Below are 16,845 nucleotides of genomic sequence, written 5' to 3'. Positions count from 1 at the left end.
TAAGTATTTCCTACATAGTTTTCAGGGGCAGAGCAGTTGGGTCTCAAAAACATTATTACGCTTTTGCTACAGGCAACTATTTTCTGGGTAAACATAATCCCACAAACTCTTCAAGGGCATCAACAGGCAAGTTCTCCAGCTGCCTTCTCCGCTGATAAAATACAAGCATAAACTAGTAATGGTAGAAATGAAGACATTTTTGCAAATGATGCTAACTTAAGAAAGGGTCATATTTCAGCACAAGGAAATTCATACTCCATTTCTGATCTAAAGCCTCAAGATGGTCTCACAAAGATTAAGGTGAAATGCAAAATATAGTTATCAGTTTTGTGTGGTTAAAGGAGGTGGCATATGTGAAACTGCTATGTAAACTGTGAAGTACTCTGCAAACCCAAATGATATTACTATCATTTTTAATAAGTAGAAGTCAACCACAATTAGAAAGATAGAAGTAATCATCCTTGTCTTGGACGAGTCACTTAACTTCTCAGAGTCTTAGTTTCTTTATCTGTTTTTAATGATACCTACCTTACAGAGTTGTCAATATTATAGATAGCATGAAAGTTGCTAAGCACAGATCTTGGCAGATGGTAGGCATTCGATAAATGGTAGTTATTTTTATTATGATTATAAAATAACATTTCTAACCATTCACCATTTTAGAAAAATCTCACAGAAGAGATTCTTTTAAATTGTACTAACAAAATAAGTACTTGCAATCCAAGCCATCTCACATTCCATGTGTTCAAAAGTATCAGAAAACACCTGTGACTTTATATTTCAAGTTTCAGTCACCATGGGGAATTTTTAAGAACGAAGTTTATACTTTTAAAGAATAAGAAGTGCATTGGAATGTCTGAAAGAATCAAAGAAGCAGAAGAAGAAAAAAGAATAACAGAGAAAACACAACCCTTTTACGGCAACAGCCCAGGACAAGTGGATGATTTTCAGAATGATAATAAGCACTCAGCACCCCATGGCTCAGGGCTGCTCTAACTTCATGAACAGTGGGGAGCCTTCTAGGCTTTTCAATATCAAATTGTACCTGCAAGTTATTTGTAACAGAACATTGAAAAGTCAATGAAGGCAAACCTGGTAGGCAGCTACTGTCAGAAAACATCTGAATCAATAGGACACTCTCAGAATTGTCTTTCCCAAGCAAAACACAAAACTGTATTAACCAAAAGCATGACAGCACTGTGAAATTTCCTCACTGCAATAACTTAAAGCTACATAGACCTAGGGAAGCTGGCTTTAGTGCCTCACCCAACAGGTCAGAAAACAACAACAAAATGTCATTATGGATCATGTTATTGAGCAGCACTTGAGGGAGATGATAACTCTGATCAAAATGCAAAGTCACTTAAAATCTTTAATCATGTCTATAATGCAATAACATTAAAATAAGCTAGCATAGGCTCATAAAAGGATTCTTTTTTAAAAAAATTATCTTTTTCTTCTCCTACTATTGTTCTATTACTAAGGCTTCTACAGAATGGTAGATTAAGCAGAAAAAAATAACAAGAATGAAAACATAAAAACATTTGTTTTCCACTGCTAAGAGATAAACTTCAAACACTTCAATTTAACCTTCATGATCTCATTACAGCTTCAACTTTAACCAATCATCCCATGTGCTTAACTAAATTCTTTACTAATTAAAATGGAAAACTGGCATGGAAGGAAGTCATGTAAGGCCAAGATGGAATGCCCTTTCCTTTGCAAAGCTTTTCAGGCACTGTTAAGCTATGTCTACCTGCTGGCTTCCAAAGAACTTCTAATCTTCATACTATTATATTTTAATTAGTTAAAAATGCCCATCCATTCCAGTATAATATAAATTCTTCCAGGGTAGAGACTGTCCCATTCATTTTTGTGGCCCAGCACCATGCACAACATGCAGGGGAAGTGTGAAGTGACAGAGCAGCAGCCTTGTATCTAGAAGTCCTGTTCTCAAATGCCAACTCTGCCAGTTATTAACTGAGAAAGTCACTTAACTTTTCTGATCCTCTCCTTCCTCATTTGTAAAATGGTGATGATGTCTACTTTTCAGTGTAAGGATTAGAGGATTAGAGGACAATGTTTGTGAATTAGAGGATATATAATATGTGTATATGAGTGTGTCTCTTGCATTGATAAATGCCAGCTAAAAAATTATTGGTTAGCACATAAGGAAAACTGCTGAAAATACTGAAAACTGTATAGACTATTTCCTTCTTATTGACTTAAGATTCAGACACCAATTACTGAACAAGAATATTCCGTAATATGCTGATTAGAAGTTAAATGGTAGTATTAGAAAACTTGATGGCTATAAATTTGCATTCTTATTTAGAATCAATGCTCCCCTCCCTATTATTCTATTTAATTTTAGAGAAATGGCAATTTTAAAACACCCCTAGCTTCACGAATCTTCTGAAGAACAGTCAATGTATCAAAACAGATAATCAAACGAAGACAGGCTAATTCCAGCCCGAGTAGTTAAAATGTGGCATATTTATAACTCATAAATCCTAAATTATCTTAAGCCCATCTATTTTTTTTGCTGATTGCCTAAACTGAACTAGTTTTCCATGATTAATTTTAGGGCTTATGATATAAAAAGAGAGATGTTCTAAAAATCATGAACTCATTGCATTTCTATATTTGCACCTTATCCTTCCATTAAAGAACTGGCAAAAAGATTCCATTTTGGACAACTATATTACTCAATAAATCATCAGATAAATGGATAAACAAAATGTGATATATACATACAATGGACTATTATTCAGCCTTAGGAAGAAAATTTTGACACGTGCTACAATAAGGATAAACCTTGACAATATACGAAATAACCTAGTTACAAAAGGAAAAATACTGTATAATTCCACTTACATGAGGTAGTTAGAATAGTCAGGTTCATCAAGACCGAAGGTAAAATAGTGATGGCCAGGGGCTGCGGGGAGGGGGAATGGGGAGTTGTTGTTTAATATGTACGGAGTTTCACTTTGGGAAGATGAAAAAATTCTGAAGGTGGATGATGCTGATGATCGAACAACAGTGTGAATGTACTTAATACAACTGAGCTGTATACTTTCAAATGGTTAAAATGGTAAATTTGATGTTATATATATTTTACCACAATTAAAAAAATGGCTAGAGATACATCTCTTGAAAATAAAAGCATTTTGTTATGGGGACGTAGGTTTTGTTTGGGGACATGGATAACTTTTCTGAAAAAAAGTAAGGGAACAGAGAACTTTTAGTAAAGTTATTGCTATGATAGAGCTGGATAAAAAAGTTGTCACTTTGGTTCAACCAGCATTGATCACCTTCGCTGTGTCAGGTTCTGAGATATGAGGATGCTCTGCCTACCACACTTGTGGAGCTCACTCTCTTATGCGAAGAGAAATTCATCAGATATTATTTCAGTGTAAGCCCATGAAACAGTTTGCATAATGTCTAGAAGCACAGGTTTTAGCATTACACAGACTTTGGTCTGCATCTAGCTCAAAATATATAAGCTATGTTATTTTGAGCAAGTTGGTTTGCCTTTCAGAATCTGTCTCCTCATTTATGAAATATAGATATGAATATGCACTTCACAGGAATGAAATGACATGGGAAGCATGCAGCAGGGAGTAAGTGTTCAGTTACCAACATCCACTGTTTCCATAAGCCCTGAGTCAGAGGGATGGGCTATCTGGGGCTGTCTGACAGTAGCCTGGTATAACTGGGTACAAAGGTCTGGCCTGGCCTTACCAAGCCACTTTCATAATTGTTGATGCCAGCACACAACAAGTACAGCATTTGTTTGATCATTGTGCATGGAGTTATTACTGAAAACATTTTAGTTATATTGATATCCAGAGTTATGATAAAAAATTGAAAATTAAAAACTTGATTATTTTCTTGTTTTGGGTGGCCAGGTATAAGGAATGTTATAGCTAATACAAATAACGATTTCCTTCATATAGAGGTAACTCTTAAAATTTACTTTATGAGTGGATGGTTTTACATTTGAGGTATTGAAAAGAATTAAAATTAAAATATAGGTAAACAATATTATATAATCATGTATTTTACATTTACTTTTACATTTTAGAAAAAAATGAAGCAGTTATCTCTAGCCTATTACATCTTGATATGGTTTGGTTGTGTCCCCACCCAAATCTCATCTGGAATTGTAGTTCCCATAATTCCCACCTGTTGTGGGAGAGCCCTAATGGGAGGTCATTGAATTATGGGGGCGGGTCTTTCCCATGCTGTTCTCGTGGTAGTGAATAAGTCTCATGAGATCTGATGGTTTTATAAAAAGGAGTTCCTCTGCACATGCTCCCTTGCCTGCCGCCATATAAGATGTGCCTTTGACCCCCATTCACCTTCTGGCATGATTGTGAGGCCTCCCCAGCTATGTGGAACTGTGAGTCAATTAAACCTCTTTCCTTTATAAATTACCCAGTCTTGGGTATGTCTTTATTAGCAGTGTGAGAACAGACTAATACACACTTCATTAACAAAGCTTGTATCACAAGCTTTGCAAAACCCACTGGGAAAATGTATGTATTAAAATAAAGAAACTATGGGCTCCTAAGTATAGTATTGAAGAAAATGAATCACTTCAAAAGCAGTGCAGGGGATGCTGTGTTTAAGGCTGAATTCCCACCTATCCCAGTTCCTGTCTCCAAATATCTTCACCCATACTATCTATACATGTATTACTTCAGGACCCCACACTGCCAAAAATTCCTTAAGTTATTTGTTTATTTAAATTAACAATTGTGGTGTGGGGGTCGGGAAGTGAGAAGCAGAGGGGATGAAAGATGCAGGGCTGGTGTGAACACTTTGGCCCAGTTACTTTTTTTCTTAGACATTTCCCCATACCAGCTGTATTGAGTCATTTTCATCAAGAGACAAGTTGGGTTAGAAAATTGGAAACCAAAACCACTTTAAAGAAAAGGCAGCTAGAGAATATTAGATGGGAAACAGCATTACCTAAGAAAGAAAACAAAGGTGACAGAGAGAAGGCTGTGTGAAAAGCCAGCTTTAGTTATTTTTCACATATTGGGCAGGGTCAACTGAGTATCAGGAAAAATGGAGAAACATGTTTTTCCTTGTGTCCCTCTCACTCACACAGTCACCATAACCAATGCTAAAAATATTGTCATTTAGCATAAGCTGTGAGTTTTCACAGGTTTGTTTGTGTGGCCACTGTCGATAAATATCCATCTTATAAAATGGAAAGAAAACATCTTAAAAGGAATTTTGTCATATAACTCATTCATAAGTTGGGGACTGCTTGTATTGCTTCCATTCTTTTTGCTGTCTTATTTAATGACAAATCTGGCTTTGCCTTTAAAAAATACACACTAATAATTGTTCACTTCTTAAAAAGGGAACAATGGATATATCCATAAATATACAACTGTCCAAACCCATTTTTTTTCTGGAATTATGTTACTAGGCATAATTCAAATAATTATTTTGTTGCATTCTGTAATAAAATGGTATTTGTTATAAAGGTTGTGACATATGTAATGCTCATGAGCTTGTCCAACCTGCCTTATTTTGTTGTTGTTGTTTTTGTTTTGTTTTGTTTCAGGCTTTTAGCAGCCTGAAGCCATAATTTTTGGTTTCTGTGTCTAATTGTAAGCAGGAAGGAGGGATGAGGAAGGGGCTTTACTGGCCCAACCAGAAACAGAAACTGAGAACCCATGACTGTACTCTCTCCCTTGGACACCCCTGCAGGGTGAGTCTAAGACATAGAGGGTATTAAGAAAACCTTGTGTAAAATTAGAAAAAACATATTTTAAAGTACAAAAGAGAAAGAACATCTAGGACTAACCTTCAGAGCTCAAATAGTATATGCCTAATAAAAAATATATTACTTCCTAGGAGATGTTATAGCAAATTGTGTCAATGCCACATGCAAATATAAAATGGATAAGCAAAAATCCTGAGCAACTTGTAAAACTACTGCTAAGAATTATTTCTTACAATATGTTTCAGACTATTGAAAAATCGTATATCATTTTGGGGGGTCATATGAGTTAGAAACCAATGTATTTTGAGGTTTTGTTTAGAGACATTTTCCTTAGTCTGAAACATTTTGTACAAATTCATAAACATAGGCTTTGCCAGGATTCCTTTGAAAATGGAAAACAAAAACAATCACAGGATTAAGCAATTCATATTAACCATAAGAAGAGAAGATATAGATTGCTCAAATGTACAATGGAGCATATGCTGAACCAGATTTTTCATCTTTCAGAATAGAAAAGAAATAAAATTGTCAGTATTTGTAATGATTCAATTCCAAGGAAAGGAGGAAAATGCTAAGATACTTATTATGAATTACTTTCTGCTGAAACATGAATAGTTATTACTAAGACTGGGATATACTCATCTTTAGAGGCATAACAAGATTTTACATTGAAAGGAGAAGTGGTGTTAGGATTGATAGCCCATGTCAGTATTGTAAAGGGATTTTTATGGTGTTTGCAAAAGAATGACTCAAACAACAAAACCACTTAAAATGGCGAATATGAAAATTTTCATCTGAAGATAATTAATTGAGGTTTTAAAATGAGGAGAAACAGTATTCTGTATCATGAGGGAAAAATGCAGCAAAATAAGCAAATTTGTCAACTGAGATTTCTTTGGTAAAAGAATAATGCTGCGATTTCAATTTCAGAGATCACATACAAAATTTTATTATTTTTTAAAATGAGAGTTGCCATGTAATGGCATCATACTGCCCTTAACTTTAAAATGGTGCATGTAATAACAATGTGTGGGATGTAATTTATTTCTGGACATCTGCTCAGCCTACAGTTTGGTTAGGTCTATTTTCTCTGGAGAAAATGGGCCCCTTTGTTATTCCAAAGAAAATAATTTCATGGTAAGATAGAAAGCATTTTTGCTACCCTTCACATCATGATGCATACTGATTTAGCCTACTTCTAGGGCCACAAAGACTGTCAAAATGTCTCAAGCTTTACTCTCGACCTTTCTGAAAGGGAGTCATGCTACTGAGATTGTCTAATTTCTGTGTTTGCTTTAAGAAGGAAGAGGCCTTCAAGGAGAGGGCTCCTGATGGACTCCTCCCAAAGCAAGCCTGCATCCTACTTTATCAAATCCAAATTTCATCTTGTGTTAAAGATTTCCAACCAGACTTTTCTCCTTTTCTTTCCTCCCTCACACTTTCCCTCCCTCTTTATTCCATCTAGACTTCTATATACAGTTATGAATCACTCAACGACAGGGGTACATCCTGAGAAATGCATCATTAGGCAGTTTTGTTGTTGCTGAACAGCATAGCGTGTACTTATACTAACCTAGATGGTACAGGCTACCTCACACCTAAGCTGTATGGTTTAGCCTTTTGTTCTTGGGCTACAAACCTGTACATGTCACTGTACTGAATACTGTAGGCAACTGTAACACAATGGTAAGTATCTGTGTATCTTAACAGAAAAGGTACAGTGAAAATCTGATGTTATAATCTTAAGGTGTCACTGCTGTATATGCAGTCCATCGTTGACTGAAATTTCTTAGGTGGTACATGACTATGTTTTATAATTTAAAAGATGTCAATTTATAATAAATAAATAAATTTGAAAGAAAAGAATGCCCCTTTGATATTACTAAGATGTTTTAAATAACAAATATAACAACATTCGTTTTTACTTATGTTACTATATTAATTTCTATAATAAGCAGTTAATAAACATGTCATTATTCTCATATGAAACCTATAAAATAGGATTCATTTTCATTTTTATAGAAGAGGACATTGAGGCAGCTTATTTTGTTTTCCTGCTGACACACAGGTAGTAAATGGCAGAAATAGCACTTGAATAGTTTTTTATCCAGTGCAAACATTCTTAATTACAAAGGCGAATAATGCAACCCAAGGCAAAACCCTGGTGTAGACAATTAAATAAATCATAATGTTATAGCAGATCAAAACTAATAATTCATATAGCTAAATCATTTGATTTAAAGTCTTATTAACTTTGGACTTTACATGATTTCTTTAAAACTGTAAATGCTGGTTAAATAATTTCCACTCTATCTCTTTTAACTAGACAACTTATATATCAGAGTCATGAAAGATAATGTTTTTCAGAATAGAATAAAAACTAATATCAATGAGAGCTTACAAATCAAAGATTAATGAGAAGTTTTAGAAACAATGAACTGAATTCTATCAACTAATTATAATAGCTAACTTGAATACAGTAACTACAATCAACAAGACACTGTTATATAAACAAAGACATTGCCTATATTTGACTCATTTGAATATCACAGTTACTCAATGGAGAAATCAAAACTCACAGAGGTCTAAAAAACTGTCCTACATCCCAAAGTTAATAAGTGGTGGAGCTGGCATTTGAATATAGAGAATTTCCAAAGCCAGTACTATGCCATAATAAGATTATAAAAGACTCTTTTGTTAGTGTATCAAAAAATACTGTAAATCATGAAATATGGTTTAGCTTTACCATGAATAATGATGATTGTGGGAAACCCATTTTACTCAATTTCCAAGGAAAGTGACAAAACACTGAATCATTTGACAAATAAAAACATAATTTAATCTGCCATGGTTAATCAGACAAGTAGCTTGAGAAGAAAATCTATGACTTATAGTCAATATAACTTTTATTCTCCTTATGAAGCAAACTTTCCTATATTTGTAATTACTCAAAATATAAACTACTTGATGACAGAGACTATGCTTTATTTATTCCTATATCTAAAACACCTGGAACTATGTATACAGTGGGTAATCAATAGCAGCAGTTGAATAAAGAATGAAGGATAAATAAAGGAATGAATTTCCAAAGTTGTACCAAAGTTTTTAAAGAAAATAAGTCCAGATAATGTAGTATGTATAAAAATCTAAGTATATACGGTGAATATCCACTGTATTGTTATTTACAAACAAAATAAATATTGTTTTTCTCCTTTAGGTGAATTTTTATACTTACAGCTATAATCCATTTTGATTTTGGTTCTACTTTTCCTATCAAAAGATTGCTGTCTTTAATAATTAAATTCTCCTACCATGGTTTATTTTTAGCATCTGAAGGACAAATATGCATGATGCATTCTAATATTTATTGATGACAAGTAGTAAGGAAAAGCAACACACAAAATTAGCTAGGCATGGTGGTGTGCACCTGTACTCCCAGCCACTCAGGAGGCTGAGGTGGGAGTGCATATTAAGTATTTTGCATAGACATTCATATAGGAAGGTGAAATGTGCCTTACTTTCACTAGTTGTCCCCGTTTAGTTGAGTCCTAACTTGAAAAGGAGAAATCAGACAGACCTGAGTTTAAATGGCAACTCTGCTGCATACTAAGTAAGCCAACTTTATAAACCTTTCAATGCAAATTTTCATCATCTGTAAAACGATTATAATATCAGAAGAATTCTTTGAATAATTAAATAAAATTTAGTTCAATGCCTACTAAACACCTGACACAAAACAAGAGCCCAATAAATGCTTCCTTTCCTTTCCCAACTCCCTTCCTTCTATATATATGAACTCTCTTAGGTTTATGTGTGGGAACACAGATCAGGATTAAAGATAAATTATAAATTCAAGAAAAAGGGAACTTTTTTCCTGGATGATCATTATTGCCTAAAGCAAAAATCAACCAACAACTTTGGTTGTTTCAGAAACATGCCTTCATAAAATGATACATGGCACTCCAAAAACAATTAAGGCAAATGTTCACAAAAACAAATTATTTTTATAATAATATAGTCTAAGTTTTATGTAATAATACTTATTTATTTAAAAATAAGTGTTGTTTATTTAATTATATATAAATTTTAATTATTTTAATTAAAAATCAATATATTTTATTAGTGATATATATTTTTAATAATTTTATCAATATTATAAAATAATTTTAATTAAAGTTAATATGCATTATTTTATATATAAGAATTTATATAATATATAAAAGAATTTTTTAAAAAATTTTATCATTATTATACTTTAAGTTTTGAGGTACACGTGCACAACATGCAGGTTTGTTACATATGCATACATGTGCCATGTTGGTGTGCTGCATCCATTAACTTGTCATTTAGCATTAGGTATATCTCCTAATGCTATACCTCCCCCATCTCCCCACCCCACAACAGTCCCTGATGTGTGATGTTCTTCCTCCTGTGTCCATGTGTTTTCATTGTTCAATTCCCACCTATGAGTGAGAACATGCAGTGTTTGGTTTTTTGTCCTTGCGATAGTTTGCTGAGAATGATGGTTTCCAGCTTCATCTATGTCCCTACAAAGGACATGAACTCATCATTTTTTAGGGCTGCATAGTATTCCATGGTGTATATGTGCCACATTTTCTTAATCCAGTCTATCATTGTTGGACATTTGGGATGGTTCCAAGTCTTTGCTATTGTGAATAGTGCCGCAATAAACATACGTGTGCATGTGTCTTTATAGCAGCATGATTTATAATCCTTTGGGTATATACCCAGTAGTGGGATGGCTGGGTCAAATGGTATTTCTAGTTCTAGATCCCTGAGGAATCGCCACACTGACTTCCACAATGGTTGAACTAGTTTACAGTCCCGCCAACAGTGTAAAAGTGTTCCTATTTCTCCACATCCTCTCCAGCACCTGTTGTTTCCTGACTTTTTAATGATTGCCATTCTAACTGTTGTGAGATGGTATCTCATTGTGGTTTTGATTTGCATTTCTCTGATGGCCAGTGATGATGAGCATTTTTTTCATGTGTCTGTTGGCTGCATAAATGTCTTCTTCTTTTTTTTTTTTGTGACCTATTTTTCTATCCACTTATTTTTTTTTTATTATTATTATTTTATTATTATTATACTTTAGGCTCTATGGTACATGTGCGCAATGTGCAGGTAAGTTACATATGTATACACGTGCCATGCTGGTGGGTAAATGTCTTCTTTTGAGAAGTGTCTGTTCATATCCTTCACCCACTTTTTGATGGGGTTGTTTGTTTTTTTCTCGTAAATTTGTTTGAGTTCTTTGTAGATTCTGGATACTAGCCCTTTGTCAGATGAGTAGATTGCAAAAATTTTCTCCCATTCTGTAGGTTGCCTGTTCACTCTGATGGTAGTTTATTTTGCTGTGCAGAAGCTCTTTAGTTTAATTGGATTCCATCTGTCAATTTTGGCTTTTGTTGCCATTGCTTTTGGTGTTTTAGACATGAAGTCCTTGCCCATGTGTATGTCCTGAATGGTATTGCCTAGGTTTTCTTCTAGGGTTTTTATGGTTTTAGGTCTAAAATGTAAGTCTTTAATCCATCTTGAATTAATTTTTGTGTAAGGTGTAAGGAAGGGATCCAGTTTCAGCTTTCTACATATGGCTAACCAGTTTTCCCAGCAGCATTTATTAAATAGGGAATCCAACTTACAAGGGATGTGAAGGACCTCTTCAAGGAGAACTACAAACCACTGCACAATGAAATAAAAGAGGATACAAACAAATGGAAAAACATTCCATGCTCATAGGTAGGAAGAATAAATATCGTGAAAATGGCCATACTGCCCAAGGTAATTTATAGATTCAATGCCATCCCCATCAAGCTACCAATGACTTTCTTCACAGAATTGGAAAAAATTATTTAGAGTTCATATGGAACCAAAAAAGAACCCGCATTGCCAAGTCAATCCTAAGCCAGAAGAACAAAGCTGGAGGCATCACGCTACCTGACTTCAAACTATACTACAAGGCTACAGTAATCAAAACAGCATGGTACTGGTACCAAAACAGAGATATAGACCAATGGAACAGAACAGAGCCCTCAGAAATAATGCCACATATCTACAACTATCTGATCTGTGACAAACCTGACAAAAATGAGCAATGGGGAAAGGATAAGATATATAAGAATTTTAAATTAAATACCACTATAGAGATCTTCATATATTTAATCCAATCTCAGAGAATCTTGGGAAGTATGCTGGGTAGACATTTTTCATTACCCAGATGAGAAAAGAGAGACTCATTGAGGTAACTGCTTAAGTGTTGCTGATGGCAGATTGCTTTTATGTATTATTATTACACATTATTATCTAGTAGTTTTTCCACTGTGTAATCTTGAATGTCCTCACATTTTCCTATGGATTCTCTGCACATGAAAACTTAATGTGCATATGTTATTTTTCTTTACTACTTATCATTAATAAATATTAGGTGGAGTTGGATTAAGCCAAGACTCAGATTACCTCTCTCTTTATACATATATAGTAGAGATATATATAAATATAAATAAATAAATACCTATATAAATGAGCTCTCTTTATACATACATAGTGGAGATACATATATATGTATATATATATTTATTTATAAAGGTTATACTGTGGAGATATATAACTTTTATAAACATCATTCTAATAAACTATATCAAAATATAATTTTAGACTACTAGAGATTAGACAAACAATAATTTACATAAATTTTCACTAGTGTTTTGGTTGAAAAAAGATTAAATTTGGAGAAGAGTTTTTTTTAACAGTTCCGACACACGCATTTTTTTAATAACAGCACTTTCAGTTAATATGGCAGATAGAAAAAAATGGTGGGTGGTTAATTAGCACAGATTTTTTTTTCAATTCTATCACCAGATATAAGAGCTTAGGCAAATGACTTGACCTAGCAGGCCGTATATAAATGATAATATTAGAGGAGGTAACCTCTATAAAATGAAAATATTAGGTGACCTCTAAATTTTCTCCTAGCTTTATGCCACTATTACACACACTCACAAGCTTATGCTTTTTTATTGCAGGACTTTATTACTTCTAATAGGGAAATATTGACTAAGTAAAACTTGTCAGGAGCATTTGCAAGTAACATTTGGGATATTTGCAAATAATATTTATTCTCTAATGAGTCACCAGATGTTTTATTGGTTAAAATCTGCTTTCCATTAGAATCACTCTTACTGAAAACTTCTTGCTGTATTTGTTTTTTCAGGAAAGCAGGGTTGTTAATAATTGTCACACTTTGAGTGACTGTATCAACTCCCAGTTGTATTAAAGAGGCTTAGGAAATCTAGGATAATATGAAGAGTTTCTAAAAAGGATGTCTGAGCATCTGAATGATTTTTTAAACACATCCTCTTTATTATTAGTATGCAGTGTGATCAGAGTTTATAAGGAGCAGACTATGAAGTTCTTGAAAGTACTACTGAGCTTCAGCAATCAAAAGAAAGATGACTATAGTTGACACTTGAACAACACGGGTTTGAACTACACAGATCCACTTATTCACACGTTTTCTTCTGCTTCTGCCACTGCTGAGACAGTAAAACCAACCCCTCCTCTTTCTTCTCCTCCTCAGCCTAGTTAATTTGAAGATGAGGATGGAGACCTTTATGATGATCCACTTCCACGTAATGAATAGTAAATACATTTTCTCTTCCTTACGATTTTCTTAGTAACATTTTCTTCACTTTTCCTACTTTATTGTTAAGAATAGAGTATATAATACACATAACATGAAAAATATGAATTAATCAACTATTTATGTTATTGATAACACCCAGTCAACAGTAGGCTATTAGTAGTTAAGTTTTGGGGGAGTTAAAAGTTAGGCATGGAATTTTAGGACTGTGTGGGAGTTGGTGATCAAGAGTCAACTGTATTTTAGAATACACTTTCCAATGGTCTTTTATTTTCTATTCTTATAAGAAAGCATCTCATATTTTTATCTTTTATATTTCTTTCTTAAGCACAAAAACCTTTTGTGAGCAATAAATGCAATGTGCTGTAAGCATCTTTAGCAATATTATAGTAATATTTTAATCAATTATCAACTTGTTCTTAAGCTATGGATTTAAAAGCACAATTGTAAGAGGTTTTTAGAGCTTTCCTGTGCTAAGAAGCTTTTATTTATAAAGTTTTGATTCCAATACAATTCATAAAACTCATTCATGGGCTAGCAACACATGCATAGTCTATAGATAAAATGTCACTGTATTATCTATTATATTCATCTGATATCATGTTTTATTCCATGTATTGTCTAACACTAACTCACGAGCCTTTAGTGGCTAAGATATATTAAGAACTCTTATGTTTTGACAATGTCATTTAAGTCAGAGTATTCCTCTTCACAATATCTGATAAAATTAACCACAATGAGATACCATCTCACACCAGTTAGAATGGCGATCATTAAAAAGTCAGGAAACAACAGGTGCTGGAGAGGATGTGGAGAAATAGGAACACTTTTACACTGTTGGTGGGACTGTAAACTAGTTCAACCCTTGTGGAAGTCAGTGTGGCGATTCCTCAGGGATCTAGAACTAGAAATTCCATTTGACCCAGCCATCCCATTACTGGGTATATACCCAAAGGACTATAAATCATGCTGCTATAAAGACACATGCACACGTATGTTTATTGCGGCATTATTCACAATAGCACAGACTTGGAACCAACCCAAATGTCCGACAATGATAGACTAGATTAAGAAAATGTGGCACATCTACACCATGGAATACTATGCAGCCATAAGAAATGATGAGTTCATGTCCTTTGTAGGGACATGGATGAAATTGGAAATCATCATTCTCAGTAAACTATCGCAAGAACAAAAAACCAAACACCGCATATTCTCACTCATAGGTGGGAATTGAACAATGAGAACACATGGACACAGGAAGGGGAACATCACACTTCAGGGACTGTTGTGGGTTGGGGGGAGGGGGGAGGGATAACATTGGGAGATATACCTAATGCTAGATGACGAGTTGGTGGGTGCAGTGCACCAGCATGGCACATGTATACATATGTAACTTACTGCACATTGGGCACATGTACCATAAAACCTAAAGTATAATAATAATAATAATAATAATAATAATTACAATAAAAGAAAAAAAAAAAAAGAAAAAAAAAAAAAAAAAAGAAAAGGATAAATTATACTTTTTATTACATGGGCTTGAATTAAGAGTCATTTTTCTTTGCATGTAATTTAGGAGTAATTTAGCATATAATTATTAAATAATAGGTAACTAAAATCTGAGATTAAAACCTGCTCCAAACCACATAAAAATGCATAAAAAGAGACATAATTTCTTCTTTGGAAACATGTATGTTATTTTTTTCTAAGATTACTCCAAATGAACAGGAGATCTCATTACTTGAATGAGATGTCTCCTAGGTATGCTAGGCTAAATCCTATTTCAATACAATTATGAAAATTACAGTTCCAGTCAAATAACTTATGTAGGTCACACTTGAACAATAGATCAAATAACTTATACATAAATCCACGCAGAAAAGGAGTCATTGATGGCTTTTCACATGAAATTATACTCAGAGGGCCGAGAAATTGTGAGGGAGTGAAGTAGGTATCACTTGGTTCTTGTAGAAAGAGCTTATGTCAGTCCTGTCAGTTTAAAAAATTCAACCATTTTCCAATGAGTATTGTACAGAATTGAAATTATGTTTAGAAACAGAATTATATATATAAAAACAAAACTTTAAGACAGTCTAGTCTTTTAGATGTTGAAAAAGGTTTGTTTTGGCTGAATGATTTCATCGTCTATGTTAGGGTATTAAGATGATAAAAAATTTCTATGTCAAAAAGAAATTTCTCACTTATTTCATATCTTGTAACTCACGCAGATTTGCAGGTTTCAAAAATTGTTATATATGACAGAAAAATCTGATTCTTAAATTATCCCTGTACCCAGAACTATGTAAACATGCCCGTAACCTGCTCTGAATACTCAAAATAGACTTTCATACATTTAGAGTTAACTTTTTAAATCAAAGAGCAGTTTTTAAAAGTGTAAACATTTTGAATTATAAATTTTATAGATTTCTGATTTAAAATATATGGCCGTTCATAACTACAACAAAAAGTAAGTGGCAGAGTGCTTTGTGTGAAGTTGTAACATACATAACCTTCAGACAGGAAGGTAAAAGAAACGTGTTCTCTCTGCCTTTCTCACACCTCAAAAATAAATAAAATATATTTCAGATAAACTTCATTTATATCATGGTGATGATGATTAATTATACCCAATCATTCAAAGTTAAGATGTAATTTATGCATCAAAGTTCTTTGGGGCTAAAAAATTTTATTATGTAGGAATAATTTGTATATATCCTATAAAATTATTTAGAAATTTCTACTTTTTATATATCAAACTTACATTTTTTTTCCATTGAACTTGACTCTAGTTTGATATGTACTAAGATATAGATTTTTCATTTTGTTAATTTATTATACTATGTCTTACTCTAATATTTGTTTGAAACTTTTGAAACATTGAGTTTGAAATGCAATTTCAAATGCAGTTTCAAAGGTATTAAATGTGATACAATGTGGGTCATCAACATGCTTTTCTATCTTTATGTTATTGTTCTTCATATTCACATATTCAAAATTTATAATTGCCTGCATCTTGAAATTTTTATATTGTCACCAATTTTACCATAAAGATTGACATCAACATGTACTTAACTCTGCTTAGTGAAAACATATTTAGGAAAACTATTATTATCATCAAACCATAGCAAGGAAATACATTTCTAGGAAATACATTTTTAGTTAAGTTGTGAGATTAGAAACAAATGTACTAATGAGAATATGGTGTAGATTTTAAGGCTGCAGATAGCTGCCATTTTTTAATAATCCCAATTTAGTGATTATAAATAAACCAAGCACATCAATAGTATTTAAAATTTTGTTCAAAATAAGTAAAAACTTTTTATCACATATGGAGAAAATGAGGCACTTTGATTACATCTAGCTTATTACTGTTTTCTTCTTTAGAATTTAAGATGATACTATGCTAATCAAAAGATATGATGGAGTCATCATAAAC

The 16,845-nt window shown here is 33.3% G+C and overlaps 1 protein-coding gene across 6 annotated transcripts in view; it reads right to left on the bottom strand.

Moving 5' to 3' along the window:
• The window catches only part of SYT1 (synaptotagmin 1), a 590,207-nt gene that overhangs the window by 392,378 nt on the left and 180,984 nt on the right, over positions 1 to 16,845 (bottom strand).

This window comes from Pongo abelii, chromosome 10 (genome assembly GCF_028885655.2).
Source record: "Pongo abelii isolate AG06213 chromosome 10, NHGRI_mPonAbe1-v2.0_pri, whole genome shotgun sequence".
NCBI lineage: Eukaryota > Metazoa > Chordata > Mammalia > Primates > Hominidae > Pongo > Pongo abelii.
This window is presented reverse-complemented; position numbering and strand designations above follow the sequence as displayed.